General features: G+C 35.6%; 1 long non-coding RNA gene across 1 annotated transcript; it reads right to left on the bottom strand.

Moving 5' to 3' along the window:
* Positions 1-244: 244 nt before the first annotated feature.
* On the bottom strand, positions 245-26,567 carry LOC122685471. The gene is made up of 3 exons (XR_006338403.1): positions 26,537-26,567; positions 20,626-20,629; positions 245-359 (listed from the first exon to the last, which is right to left on the bottom strand). It is a non-coding gene; the product is annotated as an uncharacterized LOC122685471 (long non-coding RNA).
* Between the last annotated feature and the right edge of the window lie 1,385 nt (positions 26,568-27,952).

Below are 27,952 nucleotides of genomic sequence, written 5' to 3'. Positions count from 1 at the left end.
TGGACAGGGAGGCCTGGTGTGCTGCAGTCCATGGGTTTGCAAAGTGTCAGACACGAGTGAGTGACTGAACTGAACTGAAATTGCAGGAAGTGCAGAAAAACATGCAAGTTTCTTGATGAAGATGAAAGAGGAGAGTAAAAAAGCTGGTTTGAACTCAACGTTCAAATACTAAGATCGTGGCTTCCAGTTCCATGATTTCATAGCAAACAGATGGGGAAAAATGGTACACTTCATTTTTTGGTGCCCCAAAATCACTCTGGACAGTGCTTGCAGCCGTGAACTTAAAACACACTCGCTCCTTGGAAGGAAAGTTATGACAAACCTAGACAGCATATTGAAAAGTAAAGACATCACCTTGCCTCAAAGGTCTGTAGAATCAAAGTTGTGTTTTTCCTGTAATCGTGTATGGATATGAGAGTTGGACCTTAAGGCTGAGGGCCAATTAATTGATGTTTTTGAACTGTGGTGCTGGAGAAGACTCGTGAATGTCCCTTTGACAGCAAGAAAATCATACCAATCAATCCTAAGTGAAGTCAACACTGAATATTCATTGGAAGGACTGATGCTGAAGCTGAAGCACCAATACTTTCGCCTCCTCATGAGAAGAGCTGAATTCTTGGAAAAGACTTGATGCTGGGAAGAGTGAGGGCAGGAGGAAAAATGGTCAACAGAGAATTAGATGGTTGGATGGCATCACCGACTCAATGGACATCAGTTTGGTCGAATTCCAGGAGATATTGAAATACAGGGAAGGCTCACATGCTGCAGTTCTTGAGATGGCAGAGTCAGACATTACTGAAGAACTGAAAAACAACAATCTATTGTGAACGGAATTCTTTTCTCTAGTGTGCCTATTTGGTTATAGTAGAAAACCTATGCATTCTTATTAAGTCTATTTTCTTTTTCACTAGATTGCTTTAAATATTTTGTCTTCAATAATGAATTACAATTGATCTCACTTTGATTTTCAACTTTATCTTTAACATGCATATATTATATTCATGTTCATGAGATTCTCCAGGCAAGAATACTGGAGTTAGTTGCCATTCCCTCCTCCAGGGGATCTTCCTGACCTAGGAATTGAATCATCCTCTCTAATGCTCCGTGCATTGGCAGGCAGATACTTTACCACTAGTGCTACCTGGGAATCCCCTGATATCTATATCCAATAAAACAAAACCAAAGTTGCTTGGGGTTCTTTAATTAACCTTGCTATTTAATGAGTCAGTGGCTCCCCTTATTCTGACATTTTATTAAACACTGGTCAGATGGGCCTTCTCCAAAAAATGATGATAAATCTATAATTTACCACAAAGATAAATTATATTTGACTGGCAAAATACCAATTCCATTCAGAATTCCAGTTAAATTTCTTTCAGGTAGACACCTAGTAGTAAAACAGAGCAATGAGAGTACTCTTAACCCAAGATATGAGAAAAAGTCATGTAGTCCTTTCTTTAGTATGAAAAGAATTTTAAGACTGCTAGATATACAAGAAAAAGCTGTATGAAAGATAACAATCAAGTTAAAACTAACAAACAAAATAGCAAGAACAATGGCTCAGTAGGAAGCCAAAATATTTACTGTAAGTGTTCACTGGGAAAGTCAAGAAGATATATCAATGACAAGATAATAATAAATTTCTATAAAAGGAAAATTATATAAAAGGATCTGTGAAATAAAAACATAATGGTCAACATAGTAATTCAAAACCAAGATAATATGAAGGGAAAATAGTTTTCATAATGAAGAGAAAAGGCTGAATAATATAAAAAAATGAAAGATAGAGTGGAGTGATTTAGAAGTCATGTCGATCAATAGTAGTTCTTGGAAGGGATTATTGAGGAGACCAAAATCATTATGGAGATCCTATCAGTACAGTAGGATGAATTAGGCAAATGGTTATGAAGCAAACAATGTTCATACAATTATAAAAATGATAAACAATGTTTACATATATTCATTTTTAGACATAACTTGTATATAGAATATATGTTCAGAGCTTCAGTCAGTTCAGTTCAGTCGCTCAGTTGTGTCCGACTCTTTGCAACCCTATGAATCGCAACACGCGAGGCCTCCCTGTCCATCATCAACTCCCGGAGTTTACCCAAACTCATGTCCATCGAGTCGGTGATGCCATCCAGCCATCTCATTCTCTGTCTTCCCCTTCTCGTCCTGCCCCCAATCCCTCCCAGCATCAGGGACTTTTCCAGTGAGTCAACTCTTCACATGAGATGGTCAAAGTATTGTAGTTTCAGTTTCAGCATCAGTCCTTCCAATGAACACCCAGGACTGATCTCCTTTAGGATGGACTGGTTGGATCTCCTTGCAGTCCAAGGGACTCTCAAGAGTCCTCCAACACCACAGTTAAAAAGCATCAATTCTTCAGTGCTCGTCTTTTTTCACTGTCCAACTCTCACATTCATACATGAACACTGGAAAAACAATAGCCTTGACTAGATGGACCTTTGTTGACAAAATAATGTCTCGGCTTTTTAATATGCTGTCTAGGTTGGTCATAACTTTCCTTCCAAGGAGTAAGTGTTTTTTTAAATTCATGGCTGCAATCACCATCTGCACTGATTTTGGAGCCTGAAAAAATAGTCTGACACTGTTTCCACTGTTTCCCCATCTATTTCCCATGAAGTGATGGGACCAGATGCCATGATTTTAGTTTTTTGAATGTTGGGTTTTAAAACAGCTTTTTCACTCTCCTATTTCACTTTCATCAAGAGGCTTTTTAGTTCCTCTTCACTTTCTGCCATAAGGGGGTGTCATCTTCATATCTGAGGTTATTGATATTTCTCCCAGCAATCTTGATTCTAACTTGTGCTTCTTCCAGCCCAGCATTTCTCATGATGTATTCTGCATATAAGTTAAATAAGCAGGGTGACAATATACAGCCTTGATGTACTCCTTTTCCTATTTGGAACCAGTCCATTGTTCCATGTCCAGTTCAAACTGTTGCTTCCTGACCTTCATATAGGTTTCTCAAGAGGCAGGTCAGATGGTCTCTTATTTCCATCTTTTGAAGAATTTTTCACAGTTTATTGTGATCCACACCGTCAAAGGCTTTGGCATAGTCAATAAAGCAGGGAACTCTCTTGCTTTTCCTGGAACTCTTGCTTTTCCAATGGATGTTGGGAATTTGATCTCTGGTTCCTCTGACTTCTCTAAATCCAGCTTCAACATCTGGAAGTTCATGGTTCACGTACTGTTGAAGCCTGGCTTGAAGAATTTTGAGCATTACTTTACTAGCGTGTGACATGAGTGCAATTGTGTGGTAGTTTGAGCATCCTTTGGGTTTGCGTTTCTTTGGGATTGGAATGGAAACTGACTTTTTCCATTCCTGCAGCCAATGCTGAGTTGTCCAAATTTGCTGGCATATTGAGTGCAGCACTTTCACAGCATCATCTTTCAGGATTTGAAATAGCTCAACTTGAATCCCATCACCTCCACTAACTTTGTTCATAGTAATGGTTTCTGAGGCCCACTTGACTTCACATTCCAAGATGTCTGGCGCCAGGTTGAGTGATCACACCATCGTGATTATCTGGGTTATAGAAGATCTTTTTTGTACAGTTCTTCTATGTATTCTTGCCACCTCTTCTTAATATCTTCTGCTTCTGTTAGGTCCATACCATTTCTGTCCTTTATCGAGCCCATCTTTGCATGAAATATTCCCTTGGTATCTCTAATTTTCTTGAAGAGATCTCTAGCCTTTCCCATTCTGTTTTCCCCCTCTATTTCTTTGCATTGATTGATGAGTGAGGCTTTCTTATCTCTCCTGGCTATTCTTTGGAACTCTGCATTCAAATGGGAATATATTCCCTTTTCTCCTTTGCTTTTCGCTTCTCTTCTTTTCACAGCTATTTGTAAGGCCTCCTCAGGCAGCCATTTTGTGTTTTTTTGCATTTCTTTTCCATGGGGATGGTCTTGATCCTTGTCTCCTGTACAATGTCATGAACCTCCATCCATAGTTCATCAGGCACTCTGTCTATCAGATTTAGTCCCTTAAATCTATTTCTCACTTCCACTGTATATTCATAAAAGATTTGATTTAGGTCATACCTGAATGGTCTAGTGGATTTCCCTTCTTTCTTCAATTTAGGTCTGAATTTTGCAATAAGGAGTTCATGATCTGAGCTACAGTCTCTTCCCGGTCTTGTTTTTGCTGACTGTACAGAGTTTCTCCATCTTTTGCTGCCAAGAATATAATCAATCTGATTTCGGTGTTGGCCATCTGGTGATGTCCATGTGTAGAGCTTAAATGTAATCATATGGGTTTTGAAGAAAATGTATACAAGCAGTTACCCACAACCCTGTCATGTTGTAGAATATTCTTATTGTCCTAAATAATTCCTTGGTGCTTTCCCCCTGTCAACTCTTTAGCAGTACATGCTGCTTCTGCTAAGTCACTTCAGTCGTGTCTGACTCCATGTGATCCCATAGGTGGCAGACCACCAGGATCCCCCGTCCCTGGGATTCTCCAGGCAAGAACACTAGAGTGGATTGCCATTTCCTTCTCCAATGTGTGAAAGTGAAAAGTGAAAGTGAAGTTGCTCAGTCGTATCCGACTCTTAGCGACCCCATGGACCGCCTACCATGCTTCTCCATCCATGGGATTTTCCAGGCAAGAGTACTGGAGTGGGGTGCCACAGTACATAATCCCAGTCGAAACAGACTGTTTGGATTTCTGTTGTCATTTATATCATTACTTGATGTGGACCTTTATATAAGAGCTGTCACACAATATGCACCCTTTTGTGATTTTACTCAACAAAATATCTTTGAGATTCTTAAATCTTGTTGTCCAGTTGCCAAGTTCTGTCTGACACTTCATGACCCCATGGACTGCAGGGCTCCAGGCCACCTTGTCCCTCACTATCTCCTGGAGTTTGCCCAAGTTCATGTACACTGAATCAGGGATGCCATCCAACCATCTTATCCTCTGTTGCCCTCTTCTCCTTCTGCCTTGAATTTTTCCCCAGCCTCGGGGGCTTTTCCAATGAGCCAGGTGGCCAAAATATTAGAGCTTCAGCATCAGTCCTTCCAATGAGTATCCAGCGCTGATTTCTTTTAAGACTTACTTGTTTGATCTCTTTGCTGTCCAAGGGACTCTCAGAAATCTTCAGCACCACAGTTTGAAAGCATCAATTCTTTGGTGTGCAGCATTCTTTAAAGTCCAACTCTCACATCCATACATGACTACTGGAAAGATTTGACTATATAGCTTATACATAACATACATGATGGTATTATTAGTTAATTCCTTTTCTTTGTCATATGATATTCCAGTGAATGATACACAGCAATCTGTTTGATACTCTACCTGTTGATGGAAATTTAGGTTGATTTCAGTTTTGTGTTACAGTGCATAAATCTTCCATGATTATTCATGATATATATTTTGCCTGCTTGTTTGACTTTCCTTTTCAAGATATAGGTTCTCAAGATTATTTCTCTGGATAAATAAGCAAGATTAAAATTTGGGAAGTCTTAATAATATGGATGTGCTTAATTTATAAGAAACCACTAAACAATTCTTTGAGGTCCATATTATTTCTCAGAACTTTTTGAATTGTCAGATTTTTAAAACACTTTATGAAGGAAAGACTGTATTTCCTGGGGGTTATTTTCATTTTCATTATAGCAAATATAAATTAGTCATATATCTCATGTATGATATGATTTAATATTTTTATATAATCTCACTAGAAGAATGGTCCTAGCAAAGGCAAATATACTTTTTTTTTCCTCATTCCATTAGCTGACACAAAATAACAGATTTTTTTGTTTGTTTGTTTCATCTTTTCATGTTCTCATTGGTCATTTGAATGTCTTTCTTTGTGAATTGTCTGTGCAAGTCTTTTGCCCATATTTTTGTATGCTTTCTTGTCCTTTATTATTGAAATGTCAAAGATGATAAATAAATGAATAGTACATAGATAAATTTAAACATTTAGATTTTGGGGGGTAAATTATTCTTGTCACCTCTACTATTATAAATATATCTTCCTGGACTGTGGCTTCTCTATTCACTGTCTTTATAATAATGTTTAGTATAAATTGTGAATTTAGATAAAGTTTATTGTACTTGGTCAAAAAACATTATTTCACTAATTTGTCAATGAATTCAATTTGTGAATACTTCTTAAATATTTTGCACTTATTTTTATAACCATATTAACTTTTCTTTTGTGTGAGAATGACGTGTTTTCTGGCTTGATATCAGGATTTTGCTGACTTCATAAAATGAGTTAGCAATGTTTAACATACATTTTATTTTAAAAAAGATTGTATAATATTGACACTATTTCTTCAATAAATGATTGAATTCATTACCAGTAATTTATGTAGGTATAGAATGAATGAAAGTGTGTGTGTATGTATGTGTGTGGGGAGTTAAGATTTTTAGTGAATTTTATCATATCTAATAGATTTAGGTATTTTCATGATTTTGTTGTCATTTTTTAAATTCCATGTCATAAATATTCCATTTCATCTAAGTTTCAAATTGGTTACTGCATTTATCATATACTGCTATTATTAATGTAATAATTATAGCTCATGTAGTGAAATTTCCTTTCCTACTCTTAATTTGGTAATTTATAACTCTCTTTTTCCTTGATTTGCTTTCTTATGTGCTTATCAATTTCATCATATTTTTAAAAGCTAGTTTTCAATTTTGTTGATATTCTCTGCTGTTTGTACATTTACTATTTCAAAAAGTTTAGTTATTTTTTTTAATTGAAAGAAAATTCCTTTACAGAATTTTGTGGTTTTCTGTCAAACCTCAATATGAATCAGCGATAGGTAATCATATATCTCTTCACTTATGAACCTCCCTCCCATCTCCGTCCCCATCCCACCCTTCTAGGTGGATACAGAGTCACTCTTTGAGTTTCCTAAGACATACAGAAAATCCCCATTGGCTATCTATTTTACATATGGTAATGTAAGTTTCCATATTACTCTCTCCATACACCTTACCCACTCCTCCCTTCTCCCCAAGTCCAAAAGTCTATTCTCTATGTCTGTTTCTCCACTGTTGCCCGGCAAATAATTTCTTCAGTACCATTTTTCTAGATTTCGTATATATGCATTAGTATACAATATTTATCTTTCTCTTTCTGACTTACTTCACTCGGGATAATAAGCTCTAGGTTCATTCACCTCATTAAAACTGACTCAAATGTGTCCCTATTTATGGCTGAGTAGTATTCCATTGTGTGTATGCACCACAAATTCCTTATTCATTCATCTGTCAATAGACATCTAGGTTGCTTCCATGTTCTAGCTATTGTAAATAGTGCTGCAATGAACAATGGGGTACAGGTGTCTTTTTCAACCTTGGTTTCCTCAGGGTGTATGCCTAGGAGTGGGACTGCTGGGTCATTTGGTGGTTTTATTCCTAGTTATTTTAAAGAATCTCCATACCGTCTTCTATACTGGCTGTATCAATTTACATTGCCACCAACAGTGCAAGAGTGTTCCCTTTACTCCACACCCTCTCCAGCACTTATTGTTTGTAGACTTTTTGATGACGGCCATTCTGACTGGTGTGAGGTGATATATCCTTGAGGTTTTGATTTGCATTTCTCTAACAGTGAGTGACTATAAAGACTATAAAGAGAAAATAAAGACTCCACGAGTGCATTAAGTAAAATTGAAACACATACCCAAAAACGGGAAACCAAAGATGAACTGGAGACAAATGGCAGTTACAAAATCAGGCAAATAATAATTAAAATAATGGAATATATACATACATATACACCCATGAGCAAAATGAAAACAGTCCAACAAAAATAAAGTGCAGTAGATTGACCAGCAAACAAAAGAAATAAAAAATTATATTTACCAGTTAAGAAAAAAACTTACTTAAATTATATTTACCAGTTAAGAAAAAACTTAAGAAAAAAACTAACTTAAGCACAAACTGGAAAGAAAAAAAAAAAAAACCAAAAAACTAAAGCAAGGTGCCAAGTGGGGAATAAAACAATGAAAACAAAACTAACAAATATGTTGAGAGAAAAGGAAAGAAAGTAAAGAAAGAAAGAATAGATATGCAATGTTAAATAGAGGTAGATGAAGAAGATTTATATACATTAACAATTAACTGCAAGGGTAAAAGACCAGTAGGAAAGGCAAACAAAGGCATAAGTGTAGAAAAAAGTATAATAAATGAAAAATTAAAAATAAAAAAATAATAAGAAAGAAACAAACAAAACAGGAAAACTTCATAAAACTGCAGAAACCCAACATATAGGCAGAGGTTTATAACACCAGTAAAAAATGTGACTGAATACACACACACACACACACACACACACACACACACACACATATATATATGTATATATATATATATATATACGCCCCTAAGCAAAATCAAATTAGTACAACGAAAAGTACAGTAGATTCATGCGGCAAACAAAGGAAACCAAACATTATATCTACCAGTTAAGACAAAAACTAACTAAAGCACAAAATGGAAAACAAAATGAAAGCAAGGTGCCAAGTGGGGAATCAAGCAATGGAAACCAATCTAAAAAATATGTTGAGAGGAAAGGAAAGAAAGAAAAGAAAGAAAGAATAGATATGCAAAGTTAAATAGAGCTAGACAAAGAAGATTTATATATATTAAAAATTAACTGCAAGGGGAAAAGACCAGTAGGAAAGGCAAACAAAAGAATAAGTGTAGAAAAGTATAATAGCTTTAAAAAATTAAAATTTAAAATGAAAAAAGAGAAATGGAAAAAATAAAGAACAAAAACAAAAAAGAAAGATTAAAAAAAAGAGAGAGAGAGGGAAAGAAAGAAAAGAAAGCTCCACAGAACTGCAAAAGCCCAATGTAGGAGCAGATGTTTATAACACCAATAAAAAGTATGACTGAATATACACATATACATATACACCCATAAGCAAAATTAAAACAGTCCAACAAAAATAAAGTACAATAGATTGACTTGGCCAACAAAGGAAACCAAAAATAATATACACAAGTTAAGAACAAAACCAACTAAAGCACAAACTGGAAAACAAAACAAAAGCAAGGTGCCAAGTCAGAATAAAGCAATGAAACAACACTAACAAATATGTTGAGAGAAAAGGAAAGAAAGAAAACAAAAAGAAAGAGAATAGATATGCAAAATTAAATAGAGGTAGGTAAAAAATATTTATATACATTAAAGATTAACTGCAAGGGGAAAAGAACAGTAGGAAAAGCAAACAAAGGAATAAATGTAGAAAAAATAATAATAGGTTTAAAAAATTTAAAAAAAGAAAAGAAAATAAAAACAGAAAAAAAAAAAAAAAGGAAAACTCCATAGAACTGCAAAAGCCCAACAGAGGCAGAGATTTATAAGCACAATTAAAAAAAAAAAATGCGAGTGAGAAAATAAAAGAAATGAAAAACTCAAAAGCTTAATTAGATTTCATAGTGACAATAAACTTGACCACTACAACAGAAGGAGGGTGGGGATAGGAGGGAAAAAAAAAAAAAAAGAAAAGAAAAAATAAATCCAAAAGATTCTACAGAAAAAGTCAAAACATAAGAATAATAAATGTTTTTCTTGAGTCACGGCTGTCAGAGTCCTTTCCCTCCTGGGTAGTCACAGTCCACGTCACCTCCCCAGGATGCTCTCCAACATTGTGGTGGTCGCTGGCCCTTCCAAGGGAGCAGCTCAGATTCTAATCTGGTCCTACTCCTGTGTGTTCTTGCCTCCAATGTCCACAGCTATTAGAACTAGTGCGTTTTCTTTTGTGGGAGCTCTCAGCGTCCTTTCATATATTCCACAGACACAGAGTCTGCCTAGTTGATCATGCGGATATAACGTGCAGCTTGCACAGTTGGTGGGAAGGTTTTGGGTCTTCTTCCTTAGCCACACTGCCACTGGGTTTCACTTGTGGTTTTACTTCCACTGCTACGTGTGAGTCATCCACTTGGGTTTGCTCCTGAGGCTGCCCTGGAGGACTTGGGTTTGTCCCTGTGAGGGCCAGGCATGGAGGTGGTGCAGCTGCTTGGGTCGCAGGGGTTCTGATAGCACCAGGTATTCAGGGGAGTTGGCGGCTAGGGCAGCAGGAAATATAGCGCTCTAGAAGGGTATGGCAACCAGTGTTGGCCAATACACTCCTGTACTCTTGCCTGGAGAATCCCCCTGACAGAGAAGACCACGGTCCACAGGGTTGCAAAGAGTCAGACACCACCAAAGTGACCCTGTGTGCATAGACACAAGACAGTTTTTGCTTGTGGCAGCTTTGCCCCATTGAGGGTTGAGCGTGAAGGTGGCACCGCTGCTTGGCTTGCGAGGACCCTTGTGACATGAAGTATACAGGGACAGAGACTGCCTCTGCTGCAGGAGTTATGGCCCTATCAGAGTATTTTATTTATTTATTTATTTATTTTTGCGCCTCTTGTGGCTGGTGATAATAGGCCTCTTTGGCCAGTCTTTCTCCATACCTCTGCCCATTTAGGCACTTAGAGGACTCCCTTGCCTGAAGTCCTTCTCTGTTGTTTGGCACTTCAGGCACATAAAGGCATCCCCATGCCTGGGGTCCTACTCGGTAGATCAGAGCATCAGGCACTTAAAGGGGCACCCTGGGTGGGGTCCTTCTCTGTAGCTCAGTTCATCAGGCATTTGATGGGCTAGCCTGTCTGTTGTTCAGCTGCCAGATGCTGGCATGTGGAGAAAGAGGCTATGGTGACGGCTCCACCCCACTACACATCACTCAGCAGTATCGCCTTGTTTCCATGGCTGCCTGGCTTTCCTTCACAGGCATTTCTCACCACGATCTCCTCCCTCACATCCCCTCAGTCTGTCTCTCCACAGTCAACAGCAGCCCTCACCCTGGGTTTGCGCCACAATCCCTAAACTCCAGCTCCCAGCTGCTGCACTTTCTAGGTGACATGCGTCCCTCCCAGGTTTATGTATGGCTGTGGCTAGGACTGTCTGATTATCATTCCATAGGCTTCCACAGGTCAGCTGTTGCACTCTCAACCTTAAATGGTTCTCCTCTGACAATTGCCGTGATGTGGGGATTAGATCCCTGCTTCAGTTCCCTCACCCACTGAGGGCAGGTCTAGTCCTACTAGCACTCCTGTTTCTCCTCCTAAATCCTTCTTCCTACTGAGTTTTGTGTGGTTCTAAATATTCTTTTCCACTGGTCAGGTTCTCCTGTCTGCTCTCAGCTGGTGTTTTGCATGCACTTCTTTGTCTGAAGGTGTATTACTCATGTATCCATGGAGAGAGATGTTCTCCATGTCCACCTATTCCTCTGCCATCTTGGTCTCCAAATAGTTTAGTTTTTATTTGTAAATTTTCTGTCTTCTTATTTTGGTTTTAAATTTATTTTTGGGTTTTCTAACATTTTAATACAGGAAAATGTCATGGCCTTTACACTTTTACTTGTTCTAATATAATAAATTTCCATTTTATAACTTCTTTAATTGCACTTCTTCATAAACTATTACATAATTATGAAATGTCCTTTTTTTTTTGGTATTACTCTTTTCCTGATGTCTAATTTGTCTGATATGAATATAAAAATAAGTTTTCTTATGTGTATATTTCATGTGTTATGCTTTTTTAAACAATTTTTAAAAAAATACATAGGTATATTTTTTATATATGATGTTTTTCTTATAAATCAAAAAAAAGAGTTAAATTTTCCTTTTTTATCTAGCCTGAAAAATCTGCACTTTCATTTTTTAATGCAATTATTGTCATGTTTTAGGTGAAAACTAACATTAGTGGCACTTTTCTCTTTGGTTGATTTACACTTTCTTTTGTGCCCACTTTTCAGTGAATCATATACTCATATAATCAGCTTTATTTCCTCTTAGATGATTTATTATGCTTCAACATTATTTTTTTGAATTGTTTTGGGAATTATAATGTTCACCTTTATCTTATTACACTGTTTGTTGAAAAGCCTGCTTACTACTACATCAGTGATGTAGGATCTCTACAACAACATGCTGTGCTTACCCTCTCTGACTTTTGTTTTAATACCATGTAATTCATATCTGGATATGCTATAATTTTCAGAGTATAGTTTTCTTTAAAGAATCAACAGTTTTTTCATGAAAGTTTTATTAGGTCTAAATTAATTTATTTTTAAATATTTGGTTTTTAAATGTCTTTTTAAATGTATGGTTTCTTCATTTATTCCTGAAGATGAAGTTTTATTATTATATGATTTCTTTTTCTTTTTTTCTGTTTTGGTTGATAACATATTTTGATTTTTTTTTAATATAGGTGGAAGTTTAAGTTTGATTAAAATTTTCGAAGTTTAAGACAGACAAAAATTATCACACCTCTTGTTTACCTGAAAATGCCTTTGATTTTGATTCGAATTTCTTTCTTCCATGATGGCTTTTTAAGATTTGTTCTTCATCCTTGTTTTTCAGCAATTTTCTCATGTGTCTGAGTATATGTATATTTTTCCTTTTTTCATTATAAGGCTTCAATGAGGTTCTTGTTTCTGGTGGTTGATCTATTTATTTCATTTTGAAAATTTTTTAAGCATTACTTCTTTATTTTTTATCTTTTTTTCTTTTCCTTCTGGGATTTCAACATATTAAAACATATGTTATATCACTTGATATTGCCCTGCAGATCACCATGTGTTTATATTTTTAATCAAGTTGGGATAATTTATCTCATGCATTCTTGAAATTAATTCTTATCTTTGTAATAACAATTATTAGACTTTACCTGTATTTTTTTTCAGGTATGACATTTTCAATTAATTCTTTTAAACATTTTCCATTTCTCTGTTGAAAATACTCAGGTGAACACATATTCTTTGGCCTTTTCCATCAGATACTTCAGCATACACAAGCCTGACAATGCTAGCATTTGAACCATCTCTGGTTCTGCTTCTGTTTCATATTTTTTCTGTTGACCATGGTTACATATTTCTTGTATTAAGAAAAACATATGCCAATATTCATGTATAAAAACATTATGTACACTATATTAAATGATAATTCCAACCAAGAAATTTCTTTTGTCAGGCATTTATTATTGGATAAGTGTTGTTGAGTCAATTTTATACATAGTGCATGGCATTTTCACTGCTTTAGTTAAATTTAGTTCACCATTCTCTTCAAATTAATTCAGAGTAGAATCAGAACATTTCTTTAATCAAGTACGAAATGTAATAACCATACATTCTAGATAGATGTTTATATTTTAAAGTTCAAACATCTATTTACAAAGAGTGAGACTCTCACACTGCTTTAGAAGATGACTATCAGATTTTCTGGACATCTTGCTTTCCTGTCTTGGCCAGACATTTGCACTGTCTCCATATGTTTATTTCTCTCTCTTCTTCTTCTTCTTTTTTTTTTCTGTCTCTGCACTTTTTTACTCACTATTTTCTCTTTGCACTGCTTTTCTATTTCTATTTCTCTGCTTGTTTATTTCTCTTTGCTCTGCTTTCTTTCACCAATCCCAGGTTTGGAGGGTGGTGAGAGAATAGTCCATGAATATCCAAATGTCTGTGACTGTTTTTCTCTCAGTTCTTTTTCTCTTCTGATCTTCAGCAAGTCCTACACATCATTACAGAAATGCTGTATGTTAAAAATTGCAACTTGAAACTTGATTCAGGAGACATGGAGGAAGGGTAGCATATATGAGCTCTGTTGTACACAGAGGACATTTGGAAATACTGTGAAAAAGAAGAAATAGTGATAGAGATTACATATATTTAAAGTCCCAAGGCCAACTGAAAAAAGAAATGAAAAGAATGCAACTATAAAAATTTGTGAAAAGTACTGAAAATCATAGGTATTATGTAAAAAAAAGTAAATTCATGTTGTTTTGCAAAGGAGACTCAATTGGCAGTGTCTGCAGTTCATTAATCCAGAAAAATGTATAATATTTGAAATTTTAGAGGTTAGAAAAGAGGAGAAATGACTAAAATTGCCATCCTTTAGGAGAGGCACTGATGATGGATCAGGAACAAGGAGTCATTTCACTTCATCAGTCAATTCAGTTCAGTTGCTCAGTCGTGTCTGACTCTTTAGCAACTCCATGGACTGTAGCCTGCCAGGCCTCCCTGTCCATCACCAACTATCAGAGCTTGCTCAAATTCATTTCCATCTAGTTGGTGATGCCATCCAACCATCTATCTCATCCTCTGTCGTCCCCTTCTCCCGCTTTCAACTTTTCCCAGCATCAGGGTGTTTTCAAATGGTCAGTTCTTCACATCAGGTAGCCAGTGTTGGAATTTCAGCTTCAGCATCAGTCCTTCCATTGAATATTCAGGACTGATCTCTTTTAGGATGGACGTTGGATCTCTTTGCAGTGCAAGGGACTCTCCAGAATCTTCTCCAATGCCACAGTTCAAAATCATAAATTCTTCAGCACTCAGCTTTCTATATAGTCCAACTCTCCCATCCGTACATGACTACTGGAAAAACCATAGCCTTGAATAGATGGACCTTTATTGGCAAAGTAATGTCTCTGCTTTTTAATATGCTGTTTAGGTTGGTCATAACTTTTCACTTTATAATCAGGTCTTTATACCACTTTATTTATAAACAGTGCATTCCATGGGCACTCCTGGGCTTTTTATTGTGGATTATGAAAAAGCAAGAGTACTGAGGGTTAAAGGAAGAATGTGGAACAAGTTAAAAGCATATCCCCCCTGCCCTCCCAGGGCAAAAATTGATCTTTGAACGTGACTATATGTTTGTACTCACAAGTCTGTCTAGTGATATGGCTAAAATGTTAAGCCCAAATGAAATGAGATCAGAAATATAGAAAATAATGCCTATTCTAGCAATGAATGTGCAGCATATCCTTAAATTCAGGGAAATAAAGTTTTGTTTTGCAAACTTTTTTTTTTTTTAGAATCCCCAAGCTGTAAGATAAAGAAAAGAAAGAAAAGAGTTGTGATATATCAGTGATTTTTTTTATATCTGTAATTTATTTGGTGTGTTCCTAGAAGAATAATAATAATTTGATGCATTAAAATGTATGTTTACAGGCACACATATGAATAGGATATCCTTTAGGTAAGTGATTTTTCTCTTTCACAATCTCCAGCCAGGATTTAATGAAAATAGTCATATGTTCTGCTTGAATTCTTTAATATAGAAATGCTATGAATTTAATTAGAATGCAAATATCAATGAGTTGAGGTCAGTATGGATAAATGTACCCAGATAGTATAGCTAATATTGATGGTCACATGTATAAGGAATGAATCTCAATAAAAAGTCTATATAAATACGTTCCCATGAGAGAATAGGATATTTAGAAAATAAGTTATAGTCAAGTGGTAATTTATTTAAATCAATGCAAATTAACTTTCAACTCTTCACATGGATATAATGAAAAGTTAAGAATGGTAGCAGTACAAATGTTACCATATTTGGAGCTTTACTTTACCCCAGACAAATCTTTATCATCTCTTCTTATCTTTTAAACAACAGAAGCAATGGACTAGATCAGTGCTACTGAGTGACCCTTGACTATTTCATAGTGAATTTGAGCTTTTTCCCTTATGTTCACTGTCTGAAGAAAACTGTTCTTTTAATTTTCCCTGATTTCATGAGTAATAGGGAAGATAATTGGGATGCATTTTTAGGATGATATTAATACCTTAATGTCTTTTATCAGAAAGTTTTCCGTCATAGGGCATAAAGTTTATTAACTCATAGAAGTTACACTATGAAGTATTTGAAATAAAAATGCTATGGAAATGCCTTTGTATTAAGTTGCGGTAATGAGAATTGTAGAGAAGTGACAATCTGGGGTGAAAATGTTTACAATAATTACTTTTTTAGATCACAGTTGGATGTCTAAAACACACATAAATGGTATATAAAAAATCCAACGAGGTCATAAAAGAGACCAAGGAAGACTTTAGTTTTTATACTTAGTCAACACATTTTAATGACTTCAGTGACCTAAGGACATGTTTAGAGAGGCACACTTATTGCTCTGTTAACAGGTTATACAATTTGGTATTCTACCATGTATAAATGCAAAACAATTTTTAGTACAATATTAATCTTGATAATTTTAGCCCATGAAAGTTAGGAATGAAAATTTCAGGTTCTCATAGTTAATTCTGTTTGCTAGGATGTGTTTTGCAACTTGTTTTGAATATGTGAACTCTAATTGCTTTGATTATGTTAATTAGCTATCTAAATACTGAACTTAACCTTAGAAATCTGGCAAGGTGTTTGTATAACGTTCTTATGATGTTCTCTTAACCTGGAAATAGGATGTGAGGCTGTCATGAAGCTTTAGGTAACTGAGCAGCAGCAGATTCAAGGCTCTGTGCTTCCCTGCCTGTCTTCTAGTATTTCCCTGAAAAATGACTGTTATAGTCACGGGTGAAGATATGGATGCACATACAGTGAGTTGCTTCTTAACACAGTATCTTTCACAAATTTCCATGTGGGAATGCAAGGTAGTGATATGTGTGCTGGTAGAGTGGGCAGAAGAACATAGGTATGGCAATGGGAATAGTGAAGAAGGAATGGAAGAGAACAATGGAGAGGAGTAGATAATATGACAAATCATGTGCAAATGTTTGTGGCCATGGTATGTTTGATTTCCCAGGTCCAGAAAGGTTACCCTAGTTACATCATTTCTTGATGCAATGGTTAATATAATTTAACCAAGTAGTAGATACTGAAAGTTACATAGCTCATTTCAAAAGCATTTAAAAATTTCAAAATAGAATATTGAATAAACAGTGTAAATCCCTAACACATGTAAAAAAGATAGATATTCTTCAATGAAAGTTTGTCTCATTTTGTCTATATACATCTATTTATCTTCTATGCAGCAACTGAATTGGAATCAACATTCAGTTATTAACAGTACAAGCTATTATCCAGCATAATCCCTGGGTATTTTCAGGCAATATTGTTTCCATAAGATTTTTCTAAAAATCTACTAGACAGAAAATTTCAGATGACCAAAATTAGTAGAGAGACACCAGCATAAAAATTAGAGTTGAGAATTAAATGCATTGTAAACACTCATGCAATACGTAAATGAAATGGCACATTAAAAAAGGAGATAACATTATGAAATTGTGAGAAAAAGATATGATCCAAAATATGAAGTCTTTATTATAATCTGTACATAGATACATAAAAATTAATCAGTTAGAATAGATGACGCCCATACAAAACAAAAACAAAAACTATTTTTGTAAGTTGTGGTGGTGGTATTAGTATTTTATTTTTATTTCAAAATATGGTACTCAAAATTCTGATTAAGCAAGCAAGTAATCAAGATATTCTCTCTCTTTTTATTTATTTATTTATTTTTGGTAATACGTTCTATCACTGGAAATTCTGGGGGATTTTCTGTGAAAATCTTTGTGTAAAGAGGTAGAGATATATTATAGAAAAGGTTAAGTAAAACCTACATGTTCCTGTATTTGAATGTCAACCTGAAACTCATTGAAAAATACACACACACACACACACACACATATGCTTTATATGTTATAATCTACATATTTTATATGTATATAATATCAGATTGGGCTTCCCTGGTGGTTCAATCAGTAAAGAATCTGACTGCAATGCAGGAGACATGGGTTCAATCACTGGGTCCAGAAAACCCCGTGGAGAAGGAAATGGCAACCCACTCTGGTATTCTTGTCTGGAGAATTCCATGGACAGAGGAGCCTGATGGGCTACAGCTCATGGGATCGCCAAGAGTTGGACATGACTGAGCAAAAAACACACACACAGAGTCTTAGATTCGCCTACTGACAATTTTTAGAACTATGCACAACAGGACAATGAACATTCATAGAGACCAAATTATGGTTCTGCAATTTCATTTTCTATCAAAATATATTATTAAATCTCTTTGGAAAAATTGTTGATTAATATCTGTTGCAGAAATGTTCAAGATAAGCCTGAAACATTTTGACATATTACCTAGAATAATAAAGCTATTAAGTCAACAAGGGTCTTGAGAAAAGGACACAAGAGCCAATTTGAAAGGATTCCCACTTGCCAATGATGTGACATTGTAAGCTTCAAAATGGATAAAAATTGCAGTAATAAAGATTAAAGCCAACACAAATATCTAAATCTATGTGCTTTTAGTTATTAATTGGTTACTTTGAATAATGTGCTAGAGCTAATTCTTCACAATGGGAGCTGGGAAAATCAAAGAATTAAACATTTATCCTACCTTTCCTATATTTACTAACCTTTATAGATGTGTAGATAAAAGAAGCAAGCCATAAAGTATCCCAATCAATAAAAGAAAGCAAAAAACAAAAAACAATTAGAATATTACCATTTTGCCTCTACTCCTTACAATGAAAAGACAGACATTCAGTGTCCCTTGCTGTTCTCCAAAAATAATAAAACCAGATATTATAAATGTTGCCTGTAAATGAGCATACAACCACTCAAAATCTTGCAAAAGGGATTGAATCTGAGTTCCTTCAAGCCTCTCTTTCAAGCTGTCAAATACACAGAACAGAGAAGCAAGTGTAACTGCTGCATGAATGTGCAATCAGAAAGCCCTCAATCATGTGACACACCAAGATCCCTAAACACTCATGAGTTGGATATACATTCCTCTTTGGAGTTTCATGATGGTTTGTTTTAGCTGACAAATTTTTAACTGACTGTACTCTAACTGAAGGCTTAGTATCTTTTAGATTAAGTCCCTCCTGTTATTTTTCTTCAGAATTATCTTGACTTGCCTTCACTGTTATACTTTCTTGTAAATTGAGGATTAATTTATCAAATTATCGATTATTGAGGTGAGGAATTTTGGTTGTAATATCATTGAATTCATGTGTAAATCAGGAGATATTTTCAAATAAATCATAACATTTACTTTGTTTTTTATTTGTGTCACTAACTTTGTTCAAGATTTACATTTTTTCATAACAATCTTATCTTTCTTATATTGGACTTAATTTCTGCTACTTTGATGACATGAGAATAAAATAATTTAAAATTTTATTTTCAAGTGTATTGCTCCTGTTGTATAAAGATTCTATTGACCACTGAACACAAATATATATCAACAATCTTGCTATTTGATTAATTCATTCTAAATGTTGACCATTGAATCTGTCTTTTTACTTTGTCTTTCTTTCCAATCTACATCATTTTTGTTAATTTTCCCCCTCTCTCAGTTCTTTCCTTCCTCCCTCCATTTTTCCTTTCTCATTTCTTTATTTCATGTATTTCTTATTAAATTTTTAATACAAAATTTATAGAAGTTGACTTGGTGTACATAGTAGTAGTAGTAGCAGTAGTAATGTTGTTTTAGTTGTTTAGTTGCGAAGTTGTGTCCAACTCTTTGTGACCCCTTGAACACAGCACTCCAGGCTTCCCTGTCCTTCACTATCTCCCTGAGTTTGCTCAAACTCATGTCCATTGAGTCAGTGATGCCATTCAACCATCTCATCATCTGTCACCCCTTTCTTGTCTTGACATCAATGTTTCCAACATCAGGGACCTTTCCAATTAGTTGGCTGTTCACATTAGGTGAACAAAAACCTCTAATGAATATTGAAACCTCTAACGAATATTCAGAATTGATTTCATTGAGGATTGACTGACTTGATGTCCTTGCTGCCCAAAAAACTTTCAAGAGTCTTCTAAAGCACCACAGTTTGAAAACATCGATTATTTGGTACTCAACCATTTTATGGTCCAAATCTCACATCCATACATGACTACTGGGAAAACCATAGCAAGACTACACAGACCATTGTCATCAAACTGATGCCTCTGCTTTTTAATAAACTGTCTAGGTTTGTCATAGCTGTTCTTTCAAGGAGCAAGCATGTTTTAATTCCATGGCTGCAATCACACATTGATTTTTGAGCCCAATAAAATGAAATCTGATACTGTTTCCACATTTTCCCCACCTATTTGCTGTGAACTGATAGGACCAGATGTCATAATCTTACTTTTTCAAATGTGAGTTTTAAGCCAACTTTTTCACTCTCCTCTTTCACCTTCATCAAGAAGCTCTTTAGTTCCTCTTCACTTTCTGCCATTAACGTGGTATCATCTGCATATCTGAGGTTGCTGATATTTCTCCTGACAATCTTGATTTCAGCTTGTGATCCATCCAGGCTGGCATTTGCTTCCTGGCATGATGTATTCTACATATAAGTTAAATAAGCAGGCTGACAATATACAACCTTAATGTACTCCTTTACCAATGTTGAATCAGTCCATTGTTCCATGTCCAGTTCTAACTGTTGCATACAGCTTTGTATGTCTTGTCCTGCATACAGGTTTCTCAGGAGGCAGGTAATGTGACCTGGTATTCCCATCTCTTTAAGACTATTCCACAGTTTGTTGTGATCCACACAGTGAAAGGATTTAGCACAGTGAATGAACCAGAAATAGATGTTTTTCTGGAATTCCCTAGCTTTTTCTGTGATCCAGCATATGTTGGTAATTTGACTTCTGGTTTCTCTGCCATTTCTAAATCCAGTTTGTATATCTGTAAGTTCTTGGTTCAAGTACTGCTAAAACCTAACTTGAAGGATTGTGAGCATCATCTTGGTGGCAGGTGAAATGAGTGCAATTGTATGGTCATGTGATCATCCTTTGGCACTGCTTTTCTTTAACATTGGAATGAAAACTGACCTTTTCCAGTCCTGTGGCCACTGCTGAGTTTTCCAAATTTCCTGCCATAATGAGTGCAACGTTTTAAAGGCATCATCTTTTAAGATTTGAAATAACTCAGATGATCACCACCAGATGGTCAGTACCAAAATAAGATTGATTATATTCTTTGCAACTGAAGGTGTAGAAACTCTATACAGTCAGCAAACACAAGACCGGAGGCTGACTGTGACTCAGATCATCAGCTCCTTATTGCAAAATTCAGGCTTAAATTGAAGGAAGTAGGGAAAACCACTTGGCCATTCAGTATGACCTAAATCAAATCCCTTTTGAATATACAGTGGAAGTGATTAATAAATTAAATTCAAGGGACTAGATCTGGTAGACAGAGTGCCTGAAGAGCTATGGATGGAAGTTCATAACATTGTGCAGGAGGTGGTGACCACATTCCCAAGAAAAATAGATGAAAGAAGGCAAAGTGGTTGTCTGATGAGGTCTTACAAATAGCTGAGAAAAGAAGAGACGTCACAGGCAAAGGATAAAGGGAAAGATATAACTAACTGAATGCAGATTTCCAGAGAGCAGCAGTGAGATATAAGAAAGTCTTCTTAAGGGAACAATGCAAAGAAATATAGGAATACAATAGAATGGGAAAGACTAGAGATCTTTTTAAGAAAATTGGAGATATCAAGGGAACATTTCATGTAGAGACAGGCACAATAAAGAATAAAAAGATCAAGGACCTAACAGAAGCAGAAGAGATTATGAAAAGGTGGCAAGAATACACAGAAGAACTGTACAAAAAAGTTCTTAATGACCCAGTTAAGCACTATGGCATGGTCACTCACCTAGAGCCAGACATCCTGTAGTGGACCTCAGGAAGCATTACTATGAACAAAGCTTGTGGAAGTGGTAAAATTCCAGCTGAGCAGTAGTAATAGCAGTTTTCTCAAATATTACATGTGTTACATTTCAGCAGTGTATATATATATATATATATATATATATATATACATATATACACACACACACATATACATACATATATATATACATATCTGTATATGTATATATATATATATGTCTTTATATTTAGCATTATATAATTCTTCATGGATTTCCACATCCCTGATTGATTCTGCTCTAAAGTAAACAAAACCTCTGCATTTTCTTATTTTCTCACCTTCCTACTATTTATGGACTTTGTCTTCTTTATTTTTTCACTAGATTGGCAACTAGTAACAATTATTACAATTTTCATGCACACAGCAATTATTAAAATTTTAAATCTGCCTATTTGATCAGGTTGTGGTATTTTTAAACAATAGAGCTTGCAGCACTATTTATAATATGTAGGACATGGAAGCAACCGAAATGTCCATCAACAGATGAATGAATAAAGAAGCAGCAGTACACATATATAATGGAATATTACTGAGACATCAAAAGGGACACATTTGAGTCAGTGCTGATGAGGTATATGAACCTAGAGCCTATTATACAGAGTGAAGCAAGCCAGAAAGAGAAAAAAAAAATCATTATTTATTTTTAAATTTTAAAAAAATTAAAAAAATATATTATTAACACATATATATGGAATTGAGAAAGATGGTATTGATGAACCAATTTGTAGAGAAGCAAATTGAGACACAAACATAGAGAATAAGCTGATGGACATGGGTGGGAGGAAGAAGAGGGTGGAATGGAATGGAATGAATGGATAGAGTAGCATGAAAACATATATACTATCATATGTAAAAGAAAAATAGTCAATGGGAATTTTCTGGAAGACTCAGGGAACTCAAATTGGGGCTCTGTGACAACCTAGAGGGGTGGGATGGGGTGGGAGGTGGAAGGGAGCTTCAAAAGGGCAGGGACATATGTATAGCTATGACTGATTCATGTTCATGTATGACAAAAACCAACACAATTTTGTAAAGCAATTATCCTTCAACTAAATTTTTTTTGTTGTTCAGTCACTAAGTCACTTCCAAGTCTCTGTGACCCCATGGCTTGCAACACCTCAGGCTTCCCTGTCCTTCAGTGTCTCCTAGAGTTTGCTTAAACTTGCATCCATTGAGTTGATGATGCCATTCAACCATTTTGTCCTCCGTTGCCCCTTTCTCCTCTTGCCTTCCATCTTGCCCAACATCTTTTCCAATGAAACAGTCTTTTCCAATGAGTTGGCTCCTCGCATCAGGTGTCCAAAGTATTGGAGCTTCAGCGTGAGTCCTTCCAATGAATTCAGGTTTGATTTCCTTTAGGATTGACTGGTTTGATCTCCTTGCTGTCCAAGGGACTCTCAAGAGTCTTCTCCAGCACAACAGTTCGAAAGCATGAATTCTTTGGTGCTCAGACTTTATGATTCAACTCTCATGCTGGTATATGACTACTGGGAAAAACCATAGCTTTGCCTAGATGGACGATTGTTGTCAAAGTGGTATCTCTGTTTTTTAATATGCTGTCTAGATTTATCATAGCTTTTCTTTCAAGGAAGAAGTGTCTTTGATTTCTTGGCTTCAGTCACTGTCCACAGTGATTTTGGAGCCCAAGAAAATAAAATCTGTCACTATTTCCACTTTTTCCACATCTCTTTGTCAAGAAGTGATGGGACAGGATGCCATGATCTTAGTTTTTTGAATAATGCATTTTAAATCAGCTTTTTCACTTTCCTCTTTCACCTTCATCAATAGGCTCTTTAGTTCCTCTTCACTTACTGCCATTAGGGTATTATAATCAGCATGTCTAAGTTGTTGATATTTCTCCTGGCAATCTTGATTCTAGCTTGTGAGTCTTCCAGCATAGCAAAATAAATAAATTTTTAAAAATAGGGCTGTTTCAGATTACTTGTATTAGCTTTCACCTTCTGTCACAAAGGAAAATAGCCTATAACATTTTTATCCATTTTCAATGGTTTATTTTATTATCAAGGTAAAAATAGCCCTAATAGTATACTTGGTTTAATAAGTCAATCAATAAGTAATAAATGATTTGCTCTTTATTATTACAGAAAAATAATAAAACATGAATTGTGTTTTTCTCGAAATTTTGGTATAACTTGCCACTGAAATCATCTGTGTCTTTATTTGTCCATTTAATACTTTATGTGTGTGAATAGATTTACCTCCTCAGAAACATCCATTTTTGACAGTTTCTTTTGCATTCCAGAGATAAGGATACAGATGGGGAAAATCCAAGAGCCATCCTTCCTCTTCTTCTGTCATCCTACTCCTGCTTCCTTCTCATACCAGAGGGTGCTCTCTTGTGTGCGGGTGTTGATTTTCACCTGTGGCTGCAATGATGCAACCTGTTCATCATCTTTCATCCCAAACAGCTGTTCCTTGGCCATCTCTCAAAGCAATAGCAATATAACCCATACATGAGAGAAAGGATCCTAAGCAGAAGTCCCTGAAATTCTTCGGTTTAACCTAGAGTTTTTATAGGGATTTGTTTTAGAAGAAGGCTGTGACCACTTCTAGACGGTGCTGCTGATTTCTTCATTCTCCCTCTCCACCCTCACCCATTCCTTGCCTTGTGTTAAGGGGTGCAACTCTAGGCTGTCAACTTGTGAACTCTGTAACACACAGCCACATGCTGCTCTCCAAGGCATTAGGTAGAATAAGGGAAGGCACTAACCTAGGCTGTGAGGTGGCAGTGAGAAATGTAAAGGGAGGCAGTGTTGTGTGAAAGCTAAAGTAGGCTTCAAGTTAGATAAAGTGGCAAACACATCATATGCTGAAGCAGATCTGACACTATAAGAAAATAAGACTATGCATTACCCTTAATGACACAAACTGCAGAAGCTATTTCAGTGACATCATTAGGGCATAATCAAATAGATTTTATTGCTTTTGTTACAATTATAGTATCTGTTAACACAAGGTATGTTCAAAACTTTTCGTTTAGTTGTATCTGAACTCAACCATATAAGTCAATGGGTCCTCCCCATGAGACTTGGATAAAGAATTCTGTACTTGCTAAAGAGAATGTCAGTATTTTCACTGGAGTTCAGCTATTATGTCAAGAATCCTGTATTGTTAACATGCCTGCCTGGGCTTGGCCTTTTTTTATTCAGTAAATATCTTTTGAGTTAGTACAATGGAATAAAGGTGTTTTGTCTATTGTCCAGTTTATTGTCTGTCATTGATGAAGCAATCATTTTTTTTTTTCCTGTATTAACTTGAAAAAAAAAAATCTTGTTTATTGTATTATCTTTCAGCTCAGGCATTGTTAAGCTAATTCATTTCAAATAGAAGCCTCCAGAAAGTCAAATTCTCAGCTGTCTGAAGAAACAAGCTTATTGATATAATTGAAAACAATTTCAAAAACTACTTGAGGTAAATCTTGCACATTTTCATGGCCAAAAATTGAGAAAGAAGTCTAGGTTTACTTTGGCATAAAGAAAACAAGTAGAGGGTATGAATGCAGCAATTTTCTCTCTTGTCACTGTGTTTTGAACAAGAGAATACAATAGTGACTATTCAGTGCCTGTTTGAGTCACTATTGTCAACAATTGGCATTATTTCCCCAAACAGAGCACAAAATGGTTAATTTATACAATTTATGCTTGATATACTTGTTGTAGACAATGTAAGGTACATAATTCTTTTTAAGATCTTTTCCCCTCTTTTTATTACTTAGTGCAGAATAACATATTCCACAGTGGTAAAAACGGGTAAAAGACATTCTTCTAAGTTCTTTAATTCAATTTTTTTTTTTCAGTTTGTCATAGTCACCTAACAAAAAAGCTGCTTAATGTTGTAAAGTTCCTGGAGTGAGTTTGGAGAATGTAGAAGGAACAGACTCTAAAAAACAGAAGAGATTTTATATGTTCTGTCTCATCACTGTAATGACTTGGTTTGGAATTTCAGCTATTTTTCTTTTTTTTTTTTTTTTTTTTTGTACTTCTTACATTAAAAAAAAAAAAAAAAAAAAAACCTGGCAACAAGCAATGACTCTGAATTTCACTGGACTTGAACTCTTTGTATCTATACAGAATAGAGCTTGGGCCTGATCTCAGTAATTGTTGAATAATGGACTCTACACACAAGTAGTTGTAGCCAAGAATCTTAAATTTCTTTGAGTACAGAAATCTTGTCCCAGGTCTGATTTCTCATTCTGACACCTCTTTTCATTTAGAAATTCATGTGTTCCTTTCTTATTTTGCTCCACAAAGTCAGCAAATCAAAAACAACTTTATGATTTGTTTCATCCCCTTAACCACTGATGACAAGAAGAGTTAGTTTCATGTCTTAAGAATGTTGGGGTTTCTACAGTATAAGTAGAGAAAGTGTTTTATGAGAAGAATATTTTCAAAACATAAACAAAATATTTACTCTTTATGTCTATCATTTTTTAAATTTGTGGATCCCAAGCTTCTCAAAAAGTAATTTTTCTATAAATAATGAAATATATACTTTGTCTTAAAATTTTATCATAGCTAGTAAAGATGTGTACTTTTCTCTAACATATGGTAACATACCATTTATATCAATATTTACTAATATTAAAATTTATAACAAACATTTGCAGTTTATTTTTCTGGAGGAGCGTTTTTCCTGACACATTTCCAAGATTACATTAGAGCCTAAATACTTACCTGAGTTGTTCTTATACGATACTCACATAGTCTTTCTAAACATATCCTCCTACTGAAGCATTAGTTAAAAAAAATAACCCTGATAATGTAATTTATATGGACAGTGAGGCAAAGGGAGAAAGGCATTGACATTAGGGAGTTCCAAGATCCAGAAGGAAGGAATATTCTAGAAAAGAGTAGAAAGATGCTGAGAGATTAGAGCAGCCAACACTATTGAAATAAAAATCTTTAATAAAGCAATATCTACTTATTCCTGAGTAATATTATTGCTAACAAACACATATTATGGACTCCTAGATAAATTAAGTTGCATTAGTTACACTTCCAACAAAGGTCCATATAGTCAAAGCTATGGTTTTTCCAATAGTCATGTATGGACATGGGAGTTGGACCACAAATAAGGCTGAGCACTAAAGAGCTGATGCTTTTGAATGGTGGTGATAGAGAAGACTCTTCCGAGTCCCTTGGACTACAAGAAGATCAAGCCAGTCAGTCCTAAAGGAAATCAACCCTAAATGCTCATTGAAAGGACTGTTGCTGAACTGAAGCTCCAATACTTTGGTCACATGGTGTGAAGAGTGGACTTTTTGAAAAAGACCCTGATGCTGGGAAAGACTGAAGGTAAAAGGAGAGTGAGGCAACAGGGAATGAGATGGTTAGATATCCTCACAAGCTCAATGGACATGAGTATGAGCAATCTCTGAGAGACAGTGGAAGACAGAGGAGCCTGGTGTGCTACAGTCCACAGAGTCACAAAGAGTTGGACACAACTTAGTGATTGAACAACAAGCTACACTTTAGTTAGCAAGCTGTGGTACTTTAGGTTTTAGAAGATATATTTTGACAGTTTCATTCAGTTGAATTCAACAAATGTCGATTAGTGTCAACTGTACGACAGTCATTTTTTTTTTTTTTCCTAGACAGAAATAAGGGAATTGAGGCTAATGTGTATATGTCTTTGGTACACATAAGTGTTTGTATGTATGCATGTAACTATGTGGGGGTAGTTGGAAACATGACCCTGGAGCCCTAGCTTTACACACAGGATTGAAAAAAAGATCTATAAGGATTGGTGTACGGATGACTGCTGTGACCTAGGGACTGGGTAATTTCCTTTAGGTCAGGTCTGCAAAGGAAAACTAAGACCAAATCTGGAGTCCCATATAAGACTTCCCTTGAGAATACCTTCACTATTTCCCTCTACCCCAGTAAACTTGAAAAATAAAATACATACTTCAATAAGTTACACGGTTAACTAGAATAGTGGTTTTTCAAGATGTGTGAACTTGTGTGAAATTCTATGTGTGTGGGTGTACTACACACAGGGGTATATTGCCTCTCTTTGTGGTATGTTGTCTGTGCTAAACAGAGAAAAATTGAGAGGCTTACTCAGTGTTTCTAATATGGATATGGATTTTCCATGCTAAGTATTACTAATTAAAGAGTGAAGGAAAAGGAGGCTTCAAACAAACAAGTAAACCAAAACCAAACACACACATACACACACACACACACACACACACACACACTACAAAGAAATATCTGGATTGCTTGGAATGTTTTTCCTCAAAAAGGAAAAGAGAATTACTCCCAGATGGGAGTTTTAGGGAGTTGTAGGCTCTCTTGTCATAAGCCAAGATCAGAGATTTGATGTAGAGATCCTGCATCAAATATTTAACATTTAACTTGAGATTGATAGGTTCCCCTCAGCACAGCAAGTGAAGAGTGACCACTTGTGGTTCGGG

This window comes from Cervus elaphus, chromosome 28 (genome assembly GCF_910594005.1).
Source record: "Cervus elaphus chromosome 28, mCerEla1.1, whole genome shotgun sequence".
NCBI lineage: Eukaryota > Metazoa > Chordata > Mammalia > Artiodactyla > Cervidae > Cervus > Cervus elaphus.
Note: the sequence above shows the minus strand (reverse complement) of the source record. Positions and strands in the feature narration are given on the sequence as shown.